Here is a 13,723-nt window from a genome sequence, read left to right on the forward strand (position 1 = left end):
GAATTACCCAAGCTGGAATCTGACTTCAGTTAACTGGTGTTAACTCTTGCAAAAGCAGCCACAGATTTTTCAATGATCACGCTGGTCAGAAGTTCAGCATGACCTCTTCTCCCATGGGTGGCATTCCAAGCATCCTGGTACCTCCTGCTGTGAGGTGGTGGCCAGCTCAATGTTGACTCAGAGAAAATCACTATATTATTATTAATCTCCAAGGCTCTTCCACAGCACCTGGAATTTGTCAAAGCACCACTTCTCATAACATCTCCAAAGTTCCCTATTAAAAATGCTTTTCAAAGCATGGTGTATCCAAACTGTTTGATGCTACTGGACAATGGCTAGTACCTACAGCAGTTTGGTGGCATCTATATCAATAATTTATTGTCTAATGGACATTATTTGCAGAGACTGTTGAGATTCTGTGGTACACACTACGACAAAATACTCCATGAACTTCATATAAAAACTACAAAGAGCCATGCAAAAGATATTTAATATTTGTAAGTTTTTAAGTCTGCAAGTTCTGTGGGTACATATAAGAGTTTTAAAGCCTCAACTTAAACAAAAGTATAAAGAATTTATTTGGTCCAAAATTTGAACCAGTTCTAATAAAATGTATTGCACATTTATAAACAATTAGTCTCATATAAAATAGTCTCATAGGACGCAAAGTATAAAAAGAAGCAAAACTAATGAATTTTCCTTTTCTATGCCCTTACATCTTTTAGTGTGTGTTCTCATGGGTACAACCTCCACTGGAAAATTTTTTCATATAGCTCTTCTCTCTCATTTGTTCTCGGTGGTATTGAATATAAGGTCACTTCTACAGAAGCTTTTCTCTTCGTTAATAAAATCTCTGACTACTACAGTGATACATACAGTCTTAACAAAATTTAGATCTGTCTTTATATCAGACTTAGTTATAGTAGAAAATTACAAAAGGCTGATGGATAAAGATATACGTATGTAACATACACAAGAATAGCACAACTACATAAATCCCCTTGGTTAAAGAGAAGTATAGCAAGCAAAAGTCTAAAAACTTATTTGCTGCAGAAGAAATTATATAAAAGTTAACTTTATTTTCTGTCACTAAAACTTCCAAGGAAAGATTTAGATCAGACATGGAAGGAAAGCCCAAGAAAGCTTCCAGAAAATATCCAAACCAGACAGGCAGATCTCTTTTAGCTGGAAGACATGGAGATCAACAGAAATGTGACATGGTAAAATATATATGGACTGAAGTGAAAGTTCTTTGGAAGTGAGGACCATTTTGTAACTTGCTCTGGATTTGGGCAGTGGTGAAAAAAATTACCCTCAGAAGTTGTCCAAGCAAGAGTGTCCTGTTTATATCTTGTGGTCTTATGAGTAACTGACTGGAAAAAAACAAGAATGAAAAGATAACAATTACAATAAAATTAAGTTAAATAAGCTAGTGACTCATTACAGAGCAGTAAAAACAAAACAAAAAAAAAGATTGTTTAGGGCTCAATAACAACAGGAGAATTAAAAGGAAACACAACAAATGGCTGGATTGTTTTCGTTATGTAAACTGTCATCCACACTGAGATAGTAAAGGAGTAGGACTGATCATACAGTTATTCAGTGGGCGACAGAACTTTCAGGAAATATTAATTACAATATTACAGTACTTTGGCAGCCACATTAATTTTAGTGCAACAAAGCTTTTTTAAGTGCCACAGAGGAGCATAATCCAGCACACATCCCATCAGAATATAGCAGTGGAACTGACAACAGTACTTATCCTACTTACTCAGTCTTGCTCCATAAATCGTAGATCATTATTACATATTTTTATTTAGAACCTGAATCATAACTATTTTATTTTGTTAGGCTTTTAAAAAGTGTTCTAATTTAAAACCCCTATGTGATCTGCTTTGATACAGATTCAGAACTAATCCCAGAGTAAGGGCAATCCACAAAGCTCATGAAACATTTAAGCAAACTGGAGTTCCATGTTAAGTATCTCTGCTGGCACAGTTTGTGAAGTTACTGAGCTTGCAAAGCATGGTGCTGTGAACTGTACATTCTGAACAAAGAATACTTTGACCTTTCAATGTCATTAATTGACAATATCAGTAAGATTAAAAAAATCAGAGCAGAATATCCAAATTCCCCATGTTTGTGGTCTTTTGCATTGGCTCACTTCTGAACAAATTTGATCTTCCTCTTTTGTCAAATATTTCTGATGTTCTCATTGCCACAATCTCTAAAAGATCACTTCTTTAGTATATTGAGTTTGGAGGAGAGATGAGCGCAGTGACTCCTGGAGTGGTTTTGAGTCTTCTGCGGTACACTTTACAGGCAATTGGAAGCTGTTCAGGCACGGAACAGGCTCCCCAGGGCACTGCTCACAGCCTCGAGCTGCTGGAGTTCAAGGAAAGTTTGGACACCGCTCTCAGACGTAGGGTTTGGATTTGGGGTAGTCCTGTGTGGAGCCAGGGGCTGCATTTGATGATCTATGACCTTTTATTTTGCTACAGTAGAAAGGTTGAGCTGCTATTCCTGAAGCTTTAGAAATGCTGTGGATGTACATCTTGTTCAGTTCTGCTTTAGCATTACAATCCAAAGAACAAAAAACACCTTATAAATACAAACAATTGGTGTTTACACCATTAATTTGGTGAAGTAGTATGTTGGAGGAAAACACGACACGGAGCAGCAAAGTGATTTCCCCTTATTTGCTCTGGGAGTCACCAGGAGAGCAATAAATAGAATCCAAATCTCCTGACTGCTAGTCCTGTGCCATAGCCACGAGACTAGGCTTCATCTGACAGACACTGATTTCTGGTGTGTGTATTGTTTTTCTGCACAGATGGTAAATCCTCCTGTAGAGTAAACAGCCCGAAAAGGGAACAGCTGCAGATGCCTTTTTGACAAGCACCTCGCCTGATGCTGGCCATGTGGAATATTTGTACCCGTCAGATATATTACACCGTCCTCATCTTCAGTTCTCTGTGTTGTTTACAGCCTGGTTCCCTGGAAGTCAGTAGAGCTTTCCACAGCTAGTCCTTCAATTCTTGAAAATACACGAGTCAAGTATTTTTAACTGTTTCATGCCACGGCTTCTATGACTCTGCTGTTTGTTTCTGTTCTTTGCCTCAGTTGCTTCTGTCCTTCGGCGTGCTGTAACCGAGCAAAAATGTTCTTGAGTGTTCCTGGCTCTAAAAGCCACAGCCATGAGGTTAACACAGGGCTGAACGGATTTCATGCTCTCTTACATTTACCAGTCCCTGTATTTTGAAGCTTGTAAGGCTGTCAAAGACATTGTCTGTGAACAGTTTAGTTATTTAGCCAGCATAAAAGATTCTGCCTAACAGTTATCACATATTGGCAGGTCACTGTTTGTCTCTGACTTGCACATGTGGGCTTTTTTTTTTTTTTTTTTTTCTGGTGAATTGTCTCTTCAGTCAAGACAGCTAATCTAATGTAAAACAATTTCTTACCCCTTGCCTGGTGCTGGGTTACCAAAGGAATGACACAGAACTCTCTCATGTTGCATGTTTGTATTCACTGTACAAATGCTGACATCAAGTTTCAGTTTGCTAATGCATGTTCTGGTTTTGATGAAAGTGTGCTGAACCTATACATCTGCTCTAAAATAACTTACCAACTGGGTTTGGTATTCTAAAATGTCACTGCCATTACTGTAACTGATGCTAGCACTAAGTTGACAACCCAGATTTTCCAGTAATTTGTGGATACAGCTGTTTTAGCAGAGTCTGACAGTTCTATAACTTGTAGTTCAAAGACAACTGCCACTTTGCTTTACTTAAAATGCTGAAGATTGTGTCCCAGTTGATTATAAATACTTAGAGTTAATTAATCCTAGAAATGCACTCATCTTGTTACTAGACAAGTATAGCAGAATAAGTCCCCTTCTATACTCTAAGAGAGTATAAAATAATGGAGGTAGTAGAGAAAAAAAGTGAGGAGCTCAGAGCCATGAAGAGTGCAGAGGTGTTTCCTGAGGGGTTATTGGAAATTCACTGGAAGCCACCAAACTATAGAACTAGAGGTCAGTGTACTGAGTGAGTTCACATTGTCTGCACTGACAGTCGGTTCAGCGTAAATGAAGAGGGATGAACTGAGTCAACCTCTTCACCTGTTCCAAAGCATTAAGCTAAACATGTAGGGAAAGTATCATGCAGAACTGTCATAGCGCTAGGCTGCATAGACAGGAAGCAGAGAGGAGATATCCTGGCATGGATCCTCACTCCTGGGAAAACCAAGCTGTACAACTTTGAGCAGTGTCTGCCTCCACATTTGGACGAGCTGCAGAAAGAAATACAAACACCAGTTGTGATGTGACAAAATGACTGAGGAGAGAGACCTAAGGACTGCTTGTATTTAGATTAAAGAACTGCCACCATGGTGAATGGACAGAGAATCTCCTCAGACAGAGGAGCTGAAGGAAGGGGATGATGGTAGCAGCTTCTCAATTGGGACTGAGTTTAAAAGTATTGCTGAAGTTTTATTAGTCACCAGTGTAACACTGCAAAGCTCAGAGGGCAGTTTTTGATGACTGTGTAGCTCAGACCTGGAGTATCAGCTGAGGTGGTAATTGCAAGGTTGACCCAGATTGATAACCAGTTTGGCCTAGGCCTGTCTTAACCCTGATATGTTTTGAAACATACTTAGGAGCAGAAGAGTCGAGTCAGAACGTGGAAGTCTGTTCCCTGATTCTGATCCTTCCATACTGCTCTTGTTTTCTCTATGTCTGTAAATTCAGACGATCAAGGAAATAAAGAGAAGTCATCCAAAGAACAATTCCTGTCATTTTGCAAATACAGAACTCATTGTGAATGTAAGAGATACAAGTGATGAGGCATAATAAACAGGACCAACTTTGTTTTAAATATCAGTATAAACCAGAACTTACTTTGTGACAGAATTGTCCAGCATGATGTTCTTCTATCTCTTGTCCGCATCATATCAGTTCTGTTAACTGAACTGTGGAAAAAATCAATTTAATTATCAGAGAATAGGAAAATATATTATATCTTGTGGACATCAAACCTGTTGTTTTCATTATCTCCCCCGAAATCTATAGCAGACTTGTTCCAACAAAAAATGTTACAGGCAGTAAAATTTGTAGTCTGTTGTGTTTTGCAAAGCAAATAAAGTTCTGCTTGCAAAGTGTTTTTATGACAATGTATTGGTGTTTACTAGACCTTTTACTAACACAGAAATGTAATAAAAAAAAGAACTTGTTGCTGGGATTTGTATTCCAGCAAATGTTTTAGCGTATAGCTGATCTTAGAGCAAGTGCAAATACTCATCCACTTCTGAATGCCAGCATGTCACATAGGTGCCCAATAAGCTGTGAGATGTTTCTCTGCACCCCTTGGGAATGGGAGTCATTTGCAATAGAGCTAATTTTTGTTTCCTGCCAGGCATACAACTGTGGGGAGAAGGGAGGAAGCAGCAGACATACATCAAGTGGTCTTTAAGCAGCTATCCTCTGCCAAAGGAAGATAAGGAGCCATGAATTAGCTGCTCTGGAACCAACTCTACTTCTTAAATAATTTCGGCTTTCTGCCTAGTTAAACATGTACTCGCTTTGAATGCCTTGTTTCCATTCCATGTATATTTTCTAGTGCTAAAGTAATTTGCTAAAGTTCTGCTAATGTCACAGCTAGAGGAGTTTCCAGTGCTGCTGTCTTTATTTACACAGAAACATCACAGCAGTGCATTCTTGCCCTCTTTTCCTTTCACATTATTTTCAGCATCTTTCCTTGTCTGTCCCCAAAGCTGCTTCCTGCACACTGACATATCTTAGCAAGAAGATAATGAAAACTCAGCAGTGATGTCCTGAGCATATGTTGCCCAATGAAGATTATCAGAGGGCTGACTAGCTGGTAACCCTGAGTTTCTAGACTTCTACCAGTAAGCAGGTTTGAGTGCACAGAACTGTGCAGATGCCTGCCACAGTGTTCACTCTGGTGAGGAATCCACTCTGCTTGAACCCATGTGGCTTGTCCATTTCAGCTCTGAGCTACAGTAATGGTGGCTGTCTGTCATGGACAGCTGCACAACTTATTTATTCTCCACTGAAAATACCTATCACTTCAACATGGATCTAGAAAAGTAGCCTTAAACCTTCCTAAAGGGGCAGAGGTGGATATTGTTGATGCTGTTGCTGCTCTTAGTGAGTAACCGCAACAAGAAACAAAAATATACAGTAAGTGCTGGACCAGTGCCATGGATGGGCTAATACATGGTCCCAGAGCCATGCAGAATCGGAATCTAGTGGTCCCACACGGTTTATGTCAAGCTTTTAGTTCAGACTTGGAATTAAAATCTGTCCTTAGGTCTGTCTGTTCTGCCTGTGTCTCCTCCTCTCTCCTTGAAGCCTGGCCCCACTCTTCCATCTGAATGGCTGGGCTGCATCCACATCCATTCATCCAGGCTGCAGGAGATTATAACCAGGCAGAGGGCTGATTCCTCCCTCTCTCTGAGGATGAGGAGCCTGCCAGAATGTTGCAGGACGACCTTGTTCCCCTGAGCTAACCCTGGTGCTTCTGTGACAGGCAAAATGGGCCCTCCTAGGAGCTGAGCATAATGCTTTTCCTGAAGATGCTCCCTGCCCAAGGGTAGAATACCTTTAGCATATGCAGACAGAGAATACTCCCTGTCTCCTGGAAACTGAAGATGCAGTGAGAACGTTCTTCCATACCTTTAGGAGCTCAGCCATTTTTACCCTCTCAGCTCTTTTTTACCCTCTTCTCATCTGCTTTCTTGTGACACTCACTGGGTCCAAATTTAATGGCACTCTGTTTAGAATCAGCTAGAGATAGAGCCTAAAGCTTTTCTGTTTTCTCAATGGAATAAAGTCAGGATTAAATTGGTTAGAGGTTCTCTTCGGTTCCCTGTTAGATCCTTTTCAATTATATGTCTTTTTAATCACGAACTCCTGGCTGATGTTAAAAGGGAATGCAGCAGGTTTTGGTTTCGGAGCCAAAGTTAATGACTTTCCCATAGTTTCAGAACAAGGAACCAGTGCCACTTCTTATTAATAAAATCGGACAGCAACAAGCCAATGACTGAAAGCCCACAGCTTGTCTTTCTTTCATTGCTTCACATAAAGTCACTTCTAAGATTAGATTTTTAGGGCTGTAGTAGGTGTTGGACAGAAAAAGTTTAAGTCAGGATTAGATTTGCACCATTACCAAATTTTGAAAGTCTGTGACCTGCTGGTTGTGATGGTCTACAGAAGCACAAGAGTGAGCTGGCTTTCCTGTACAGGGGTACAGGTCATCAGTACTATTTCTGAATTCTAAACTTTCTGCTCAGAGCCCTGGTACAGAACCCAGGGATCTAATTACAAGACTGTAGGGAAAAAAAAGCTCTTTTTTCTTCCTTTTTAAATTGGCAGGGAGTGCATTTATGCCAAGGAACAACAGTACAGATTTTAACTACTGCTTATTTCTACTGCAGTCGTACCCCAAATCCCAGAGTGAGTCTGGGACCTGGTTGCTGTGTACTACTGAAAACAAGAGAAACTACAGCATAAATGAATGAAACAGTGAGAGGAGAAACAAAAGCAGAAGGAGGAGTAGTAATTTGAATGTGATGACAGAGCTGGTGATAGAGCTTGGTCAGGAAAAACCAAATACTGAACCCACATCTCCCATATAGCTAATAAAATACTTACTTTACCATGCCCACTTCCTTTTTTTTGCATTAAGAAAAATACATGTATCCAAAGATATGCTGAATTACACATTTTGTTTAAGATTTTTCTTTTGTAGAATGTCAGGACTCATTCTGTGAAATTAGATCAGTTAAATCTGTGGAATTAGTAGATGCTGCCCTGCTAGCAAGAGGTGAGATGTGGGAGCAGAAGGCAGGGCTGGAGTTTTGCCTGATGAGCAGTTGATTGGTTAACATAGCACCTTATACAAAAGACAACGTAAATTGTCAGACTATTAGGCCAAGAGGACACAGAATCTAAGAACATGATTTCTTGAAGGCAGTGCAATGCAGCTCCACTGCTACAAGTTCTGAGGCAGCACCCCACCAAAGCTGGCTGTGTCAGCCCTGCATCTAGCACAGGCAGGGCAGGAGCACACAATTGTGCAATGCCCAGTTTCTCCCCAGGTTCAGATCAGTCATGATCTCGTCCTGAAGTGGCTTCCTCTACTGGGAAATTCTGGTCTTGGTAGTCTGGCAAGAGCCTGTTTTTCTGTAGACTTTCTCCAAGAAACCCAGATTATATTTTTTTATGTCTTTTTGTGTGTGTGTGTGGGGGGGGGGGGGGGGAGGAAGGAGGGGAGGGAAGGTACTATCTATTGATGTGTTTCAGTGACAACTACGATACATGTGATCTGTCATGCAGCCACTGGTAGCTAGATAAAGTTAACTTTGTGAATCTTTTCACTTCTTTTCCTTTATCTGGTTCCACTGTAAGATGAGGAGCTTGGTATTTGCCCAGGACTTAATGCAGTGAGCCCCTTTGGTGGGGGCTTCTATATGCTGTGTGCTAACAGAAGGAGGACAGAACAGAATACCTATTCCAGCACACTGTAGATGTTAATGCAAGCCTTTATGCTACAAATTGGCAGCAGTTTCTCTAGTTTACAAATGGATGTAATCTCACCAAAATTAAGTAGTCCAACTTGCACAGCTGAACATATACTCATTGCTCTTTTTGGGTCAATACTATTAATTAGCACCATTTAAAACTAGTAATTAAGACTCTGATTCTGTAAAATTTCACCTAATTTTGACAGCAATCCCTTTGGCATAAATATAATAAGGATTTAGCTTAAGTGTTTGCTAAATCAGGGCACGAGACTATGCGTGCTTGGAAGCAAGGTCCTGCCTATATTTAGCTGTTTCATTCTTAGTACCAGGAGCCCTTATCCTTGACTAGGACTAGAGATGCTGCTGTTATACAAATAATTATTGAAAAGGAAGCTGCTCTTTAGTTCAGTGAAGAATTTTTTTGCCGTTGGCCCGAAAGTCTGTGTCTCAATTCTCCTGCCAAGCCTTGGAGCTCACACCCCATGGACAGACGCAAATGGGTTTTTCCCATCAGTTTCGTCAGAATAAAAATGTTTTGTGGTTTCTTGTTATAAACTCTTTACAGAAGCTAATTACCATTGGCACAGAGTTAACCACTAGTTGTATAAGTGAAATTTTGCTCAGCTTTGTATCCTGTGCTGCATTCACAATATGGTAAAAGCAGTGTGCCGCCCAGATGTGTGCACTATTCAGCAGATATTCCGCTAGTGCAAGATCAATCTATTTGCTCATCAGGTATAAGTTAAATAAGTTGAATAAGTTAAATAAGTTGAAATAAATGTCTTAGTTTCAGCTGGAATGGAATTGTTCTCTTCAGAGTGTCTGATATTTTGCCATGTTTTGGTTCTAGGAGAATGATGTTGATAAAACACTGATGTTGATAGTTCCTGCTACGCAGTGCTGTACAGAGCCAAGGCCATTATCAGCAAAGGGCCTAAGGAGCTGGGAAGGAACAGAATCAGGACAGCTGACTTAAACCTGCCAGAGGGATACTCCATACTGTACAACATCATGTGGAAGGAGTTTTGAAGCGGTGGGTGTTCATCTCGCTCTTTTCCGCTCACTGAGGAGCTAGCTGGGCTAGCGAGGGGGTGCTGAGTAATTGCTTGTGCATCACTTGTTATACATATAGTTATAACTATAGTTATAACTATGATCCTTTTCTCTATTTTAGTAAATAGTTTTATCTCAACCCACAAATTCGACTTGTTTTTTTTTTTTTTCCAATTTTCTCACCTATCCCCCTGGGAAGGGAACAGAGTGAGTGAACACTGTGTGGTGCTCAGCCACCTGCTGGGTTAAACCACAGCAGTAAGCAGGGAATAAATCCCAGTGTCCTTGTCAACATTTCCTCTCTAAACAAACTAGATTCTAAGGTTCAAGGCTACAAGCAAATGGCAGCAGAGCCTGCAAATGGTTTGACATTTTTACTTGAGTGTTTTATGTGCTTTGTTTCAGTGGCATAAATGTGGTATGGAAAGCATACCACATTTGAAAGACTTTGATAATGAAAGACTGATTTCTATTTTACCTGCTAAATGTTAAGCAAATGTTTTTATACTATTTTGAATAGTTGTTTTATCTGCCCAAACAAAGGGGAAAAAAATTGCCCTATGGAGACCAATGAAACTTGTGAGGTTTGCATTTTATTTATGGAAAAGTAACTCATCAGGGTCAATGGGGCATCAGTTTACAAGATACCCTAGCTCCAAAGTATCATCATCAAAGTATTAATCATCAGCTCCACTGATGATTAATCTGCTAATTAATAGCTTTGGAAATATTGCTATGATTCTGCCAGAATTATTGCAGCACACCAACCAACCTACCTGAACTCACTAACAGACAGACATTCACATAAGCAACCAGAGCTGCTGGGATGAACAAGATGACTCCTTACTATTTCTTCCAGCCTGTTTTCTAGGTTAAGAGATGTTAGACCTTGTATCTGTCATCAAACATAGATCTTTCGTTTCATATTCTTGGCAGCATGAGTGTCAGTTGCTGAAAGTGAGACCTGGCTTCTGGTTCAGCAAGATCTCAGCGTTTTCAAAAGCTGTAATAAAAATGCAAATAATCTGACAGCTTCCTCTTTGACCAACAGCAACATAACAGGTACATATCTGCACTCTATCCTTAAATCCAAGAAACCTTTATAATGAAGTTGAGATGAAGTAGCTACCTTTTTTTAGAAATAAGTTCTTTATATATTGAGGTCTCTCTTGTTCTCTGATTGTAAAGTAAAGGCTCTACTGATTCAAAGTGAATCTCAGTGAGACATACATGCATGGAGGATTCATTTTATGGGATTCCAAGTTACATTGCCAACTGTTGTCTCCACAGAGACTTGAATGTTAGGAAAATCTGTTCTAAATATAAAATAATAATTTAAGAATCCACAAAATTCACAGACCCTTGTGTAGTGTCCTCACTAACTCACAGATCCTGCCTCCTTATAGAGCATGAGCTCTTTGTGCTTAGAGCTGTGTTATTTTGTGAAGCAAAGTGATATCTGTTAATGTAACCCGTGTCTTAGATGTGTGAGAGGCTGGTGTAAGAGGTCATAAACCCAGTCGGTATCAGACACATCATCTATACTGATTTGAATAGAAGAGTCTGATTTATGTTAGCAGAGGACTTGGCCCACAACAGGCACAGTGTGTTCTGTTCCTCTGTCTGTTTGGGGTTTAGGAAGATGAAGGTGTCTCATGTCCAAAAAAACACATGCCAATGAAAAACAACAAGCAGCTGCTCTGAGATGTGTCTGGCTTGTAGGGGTACTTCATATTCACTCTTGTTGGTAAGACGTATTTTATTCTGCTGGGGCTTTGGCTTCTGTGCAATGTGCTATTCCCAAGACTACTAATGAAAACCATTACAGGACTGTAAATTCTGAAGGTTGGGAAGATGTCTGTGACGAATAAGCACAAGGAACCATAAGCTGTGTGATTTTTAATGCTTCCCTTTTCTAACTAGAGCTGCTGGCAATGCAGGGGCTGTTCTACATAGCTGAGATTACTACTGTCAGTATTGAGAAGAGATGCCTTCAATGCTTCCCTTTCCATACTCCTCCTGAGAGTAAAGATGTGCTTGCCTCACTTCCTTAAAGCACACTAAGGATGTAGCTCTGCAGAATGATCCTCCTTCCAATATTTGCTGTCGCATCAATTCAAAATTCATAGGCAATTTCCTGTCCTACCTTTGATTCTTTTGTCGCACAGGAAAGTTCTGAAACTTCCTTCTCTCTTCCCAGTGGATCAGGAAAATCTGTATCTGTACATAGCACTTGTATGAACTAATAACATGCTGCAAGTCGAAGCACTTTTGGAAAGTTTTAATCACCATTCAGGAGCACAAAGAATGTCAGATGTTTACAGATCCTTAATAACCTAATAACGTGTCAGCGATAAGAAACAGACTACCAAGCCTGTTTTCAGTGGTGCTTTTCGGGATAAAGTTACTCATCTCATAGTTGTCTGATACTCTCCATTGAGTTGAATGTCCAAACATTGAGATGAACAAAAATGGTCACTTTTGGCAGTAAATGACATCATTTAATTGTTTGCTTGTTAATTTCTAGTGAGCTCAGGAAGGAAGGCAGATAGAAAGAGGGATAAATACTATGAAAGGTTTTAATTTCTGCAATATTCAGCTAGTTCTGCTGAGTCCATTTTACACGCACTAGAATCAAATCAACTGCTTCTAGCATCATTAGATGTGGGTAAGAGTTCCTGTTGATAAACTGAAGCTTTTCATTTTGTCATTGAAATGCTATCTTTCCTTGCTTCTGTCACCTTTAGGAAAGCTGTTACCCAGTTCTGGGAGCCATTTGAGGAAGTCAAGATTAAGTAACAAGCAGCAACAGGGGATGTATGACACTGCACTAAGAAATATCATCTCTGATTAACAGAAGGTTCCGTAAATGTTACCCATAGCTGAAGGACCATTGGATGCTTCCCTGTGTGAAGTTCCTTTCTGGACACTTTCCCCATTCAATTAGTGTTTGCAAGAGCAAGGAAGTGAAGAAGAGGAAGGAAAAGAGGCAATGAGCAAACATCTAACGAGGAAGGGGGCAGATTGAGGTACTAGAGGTACCCCTAAAGTTTATGCAACCAGCCTATGTTCAATGTCCAAAGAAGGCATAAAGGCAACTTTCCTGTTAGACAAAAGCCACAAGAAGGAAAGCAGAAGTGCAGCCCTTTTGGTTACAGGAAATCAGTAAGGGCCAAGCAACGCCCTGCCTGGGCAGCACAGGCCCTGCCCTTTCCCTCACCTACCATATCCTGCGTCTTCATCAGTCATACAGCAGTTCTGGGTGTTGTTCAGCATCAGCTAATGACGGGTATCTGTGTCCCAAGTGAAGCAATCTGAGGACCCATTCCTCTTGAGTGACTTACCCTGAGGCCTGAGGGCAATTCCAGAGACCAGTTTTTCAGCCTATTAAGACTGTTATTTTTTTAAAATGAGAGTCTAATAAGGCAGTAACTACACTTCAAACAAAATGATAGAAAGGAGTAGACTCCTTTCTGCCCATAGCCAAGAGCAGTAGAAGAGAAAAGCACTGCCTAGCTAGGGAAGCTGAAGACTTAGAGCAAACCTGATATCCAGCTGCCCACTGTCAGCAGGCACCTTATACCTGAGCAGAGGAATCTCTTGTGTATGAGGAGATGTTTCAGGTGGTATCTTTGCACACAGCAGCTGGACCCCAAGACCTCCATATTAATCACTCATGCAGGCGCCTGAGTGAGAAAAGCCTTTCCAACTCTGGATGTTCAAGCTGTCTATGTGTACTCAATTTGTGGTAACTGTTGCAACCATACTTTTGCCTGAAATTACTTTGTGCACTGTTGCATTTTTGTCCCAGATGTTTGAGCTTTCCAAGTGCTATGAATAACAGGTCCAAAGTCATTTTTTTCCTGCCACATTTGTCACCGTAAGTTTTAAAAGGAGCTGGGAATAAACCTGGAGAACCACTGTCAAGACAAATGATGTAAAAGCTCTTTTGGCTTCTTAGATGCTTTCTTCATTTAATTCTGTAGAATACAGCAATTCACTGAAATTCTTTCTGCATTTAATTGCCAGTAACACAGGTGGTGTTTTAGTTACTGGACCAGAAGAATAACCCCAATTTTTTGTAGAATATGGAGTATTAAGTTTTGCTTGAGTTCCCTACACT

At 40.3% G+C, this 13,723-nt stretch overlaps 1 protein-coding gene across 8 annotated transcripts in view; it reads left to right on the forward strand.

Moving 5' to 3' along the window:
- Positions 1 to 13,723, forward strand: part of LOC149915653 (uncharacterized) — a 132,806-nt gene that overhangs the window by 65,202 nt on the left and 53,881 nt on the right. For 3 of the 8 annotated variants that reach the window (XR_016472026.1, XR_016472028.1, XR_016472030.1), the window contains 2 exons: positions 9,398 to 9,580; positions 10,537 to 10,662. The exons of 4 other annotated variants lie outside the window; for them this stretch is intronic. The gene's annotated coding sequence lies outside the window, so the exon portion shown is untranslated. The remainder of the gene's footprint in view (positions 1 to 9,397; positions 9,581 to 10,536; positions 10,663 to 13,723) is intronic. One more of the 8 variants, XR_016472027.1, reaches the window with a different exon arrangement.

This window comes from Phasianus colchicus, chromosome 17 (genome assembly GCF_987193195.1).
Source record: "Phasianus colchicus chromosome 17, bPhaCol1.hap1.1, whole genome shotgun sequence".
Classification (NCBI taxonomy): Eukaryota; Metazoa; Chordata; class Aves; order Galliformes; family Phasianidae; genus Phasianus; species Phasianus colchicus.